A 4,164-nucleotide genomic window follows, 5' to 3' on the forward strand; every position below is an offset into this window, starting at 1 on the left:
CATGATGGGGAACTTCTTAACTTCTTCCAAGACATGACATGGGCTATGTGAGACTCATTCAAGGAGATCGCCCAGGAGATCATTATGCTCAACCACATCAAGCTGGTCCCTCAGGTGTGTAAGTACTGTCTGTGCTCCAATCGTGTTAGTTTGCCAACATGCTGATTTCCATATAATTGGCTGGACTATATATGCACTATTCTGCATGCATACCATGTAGCTGCCATGCTTATATATTACATATGCAAACATACCAATCAGATTTCATCATGTGGCATTTAATTATGTTTCAATGTGTGCATGGTGTGCATTAACACTTTACACTTTCCTCCACTTTGGCTGTCCATGCATTGTGGCAGTTAACCTGCAGCTAGTGCTGCAACAATTAGCCTGAAATAGTGGATATATTGAGGGGTACTGACAGACAACATGTTGTCCATAGTCCAGCACTGCCACTGTGGTAGTCTTCAGATTTTTGTATTGCCATGTCATGTATGTGCAACAGAGGGCTATGCCATTTCCGGTGTGCTGTGGATGATAGTCGTCATGCTGTCCCTCAGGCATGATGTGTTGTTATGTGCTATGTGTTGGCAATGCTGATGCCATGTGGGGTCATATACAGGTATGTAAATCACCCAAAAAATTGTTGAAAATAATGAATAGCAAGCAATGAAAGAAAATCCGTTTATTAATATAAAAACTAAAGCGCTTTTCGTACGTAGCATGTACGAACTTCTTCAGACAAGGGAACAGAAAATTAGAGTGCTATTTATATACTAAAATCTCAGAGTCAGCTGATGCATCAATTAGAATGCTAGATTCATTAAAGATATATTACAAAATCGAAAAATGTTTAAGTAATACAATTAAAACAGTATAATAAAATAAAATATTAAATGCAACACAAGTATGTTAAGGCATATATATGCAACACCTATAAAAACAGTTTATAATAAAAATAACTATACAAGTACATTGCAAAAATAAACCACAGAAATAAAATAGATGAAAATGGAACGGCAGCAGCATATTACTTATACATGATCTAAACTAAATTCTAAATAAATATTAGTAAATAAATAAGTAGATATTTTAGTAACTTAATATATTAATAATAATACTACTAATGCTAAAAAGTCCAATCTACTAAGACTTTTAAGTTTTAGTAGAGCCGTAATTGAACACATGTCATTTAACCCTGGCCAATTATATGAATACAGTCTAATCTGCCAAAGTAGTTCTAACTTCTCTAATTCAATTTCTATAGGGCCACCCCTAATACTAGGAATTAATTGATCTAATATCCAAAATTTGAAAGTGTGTGCAGGATATTCTGAAACATGTTTAGCCAATGCATTATCTAATTTAGATTTTTTTATATTATAAATGTGTTTGTAGATTCTATCTCTTAATCTACAAACAGTTTTACCTACATAATAACATGGGCAAAACTGGCATATGGCTAAATAGATAACCATTTTAGAATTACAGTTATTTCTATACTTACTTTTTATATCAAAATTATTAATAGTAATAGAATTACTCACTAAAATAAATTTACAATAAGGACAGGAACCACAACTATGTGTTCCTTTGTTAATAAGCCTGTGCTTGGTGTTATTAATACCCTCAAGTAGTTGTTTAAAATTTCTATCTCTTCTTAATGTAAATCTTGGTACTTTACCTACTTTTTCTACTAATTCTTTATTTTCTTGTATTATATCCCAATTCTTGGATACAATTCCCTTTATAAAATAAAAATCAGAATTAAAGGTTAGAATCAAATTATATTCAAAAGAAGGCGTTATTCCCTTCTCCTTACTATTAGTTATTGAATTAACTGTATTACAAAGGGAATTCTGTAGTCTGTTAATTGATATCTCCGAGGATTAAATTCCACTAAATCCTTGAAGTCCTTGAACTATTGGTTTGTAAATACCTCTATATCTCTTATCATAAATTTCATCTAATATATTATCTAGGAATCCCGTTGGGTATGCTCTTCTAAGGAACATGTCCCTTAAATTTCTACATTCCTCATAAAAGTCATCATCTCTTGTAATCATCCGTGCAGCCCTTACTAATTGTCCTTTCACCACAGACTTTTTTTGAAACATGGGGTGAGCACTAGAAAAATGTACGAAAGTATTAGAGTAAGATGGTTTTCTATATACCTTAGTTTCATATTTTTTATCCTGATTGTTTTTAATTAGGAGCACATCCAAGTATGCAATCTGTTTTTCTTCAAAATTAAATGTAAAATGAAGGAAATCAGTGCTAGTGTTAAAATATTTGACAAGATTTTCTGCAATACTGAGATCTCCTTTCAAAAGAATAAATATATCATCCAGGTATCGAGTATAATAGGTAATTAGGGAATTAATGTGCTCATTACCAAACACAAAGTTCTTTTCCCAATAACCAAATTAGAGAAGCTTGACCCACAGGGTGAGCCCATAGCCACTCCACTCTTTTTGTGAAAGAAATTATTATTAAAGGTGATGTAATTATGTGTTAAAACTATATTCAATAGTTCTTCAACTAGAAATAGTTCCGATATAGGTGCACCTTTATCCTTTAGAGTCAAAATTACCCATTCAATACCTAGATCTTGTGGTATAAAGGTATAGAGGTCTTTCACATCAACTGTGAGCAAATTAAGCTGTTCATTAAACTCAATATCATTGATTTTCTGTAAAAAGGACCACGAATCTTTGCATATACATGATTCAAGATTGACATATTTTTTAATTATTCCATCAACTACTTTCACACAAGCATATGTTGCACTATTCCTACCATTAACTATGGGCCTAAAAGGTGGATCAATGAGGTCCTGATGAATTTGTGGCACACCGAAAATGACTGGAGCTATAGGAGAAGGCATAATTAAATAATTATATAAATCCATGTCTATCCTCTGTTCAATAAAGAGATCATTTATATAAATTTTAATTCTATTAATAGCCTGATTATATTCATTCAAAGAGGCTTGTGTATAAGATTCGGATGACAGCATTGATTCAATTTTATTTTCATAATCTATCTGGTCCATAAAGACCAGACTGCCACCCTTATCTGGCTTCATAATGCGCACTCTAGCCTCTTTCAAGTATTGTATCCATTTAAGTTCCTCATCTGTAAGATTATTACTGCCACCATTATTTCTTCTTATATGCTGCATATATCTAAAATCAAGCTCACATATCTTTTCAAAGGTGTGCAATGAATTATGTAATGGTGGATTATAAGTGCTAGTAATTTTATACTGGTTCCTATTCATTCTGTGAGCATCCCCTAATAAAAATGCCAAATTAAGTTTCCATACATACATCTTCAAATCTACAATACAGTTTGTAATGTCCAAATTCTTCGTAGGTATAAAGGTAAGGCCCTTTGCCAAAAGGTTAGCCAAATCGACAGGAACAAAAACGGAAGAATAATTATAAATGGAAAAGTCACCCTCAGAGTTCTTAATAATCAGAGGAAGTGATTCTGGAGCGCCAAACTCTACTTCCATTTGTTGTATTTCTTCTTCTGGTTCCATTTGCCATGTGTTCTCCCCCTTGGAAAACCCTGTTGTTTAAATCCACCTTGGTTGTTATTATTTTGGGGATTAGCTTTAAATTGATTTTGTAAGCGTTCACTTCTCCGAGGACCCTCTTCATTAATAATAACAGAGTCACCGCCATTACTAGAATTAATTATAAGAGGTACTTCCTGCAGATTATCCATAACCTGCCCTTCAGAATTGATACGACTTTGCATATTAGATGGTTGGGAAGGAGCTACAGCTTCCCCTTCCCTACTATACTTAAACATATTCCATTGTTCTGCAGGAGGTGGACATGGATAAGCTATACCTTGTTCATACTGTTGGCAATCTCTTAGTAATTTCTTACATTTAATTGATCTTGCTTTATTAATAAATGAATCAATAGTTTGAAAGATATGAGAATACTCAAATTTGTATCTGAAAAAATCAGGATGTGTCCTAATTTGAGTATCCAGTAAGTTGATGTTATCTTTCAGATCATTAGTCATTAGAGTGTAATTCACTTTCATTATTTCTAATAGTTCTAGACCTTCTTTATTAAATAATTTAATCAGGTCTATATGAAATTGGGAATTAGGAATTAATCCTGTTGGATATTGCCATATCCT

This window comes from Protopterus annectens, chromosome 8.part0 (assembly GCF_019279795.1).
Source record: "Protopterus annectens isolate FY-2018-M chromosome 8.part0, PAN1.0, whole genome shotgun sequence".
Lineage (NCBI taxonomy): Eukaryota > Metazoa > Chordata > Ceratodontiformes > Protopteridae > Protopterus > Protopterus annectens.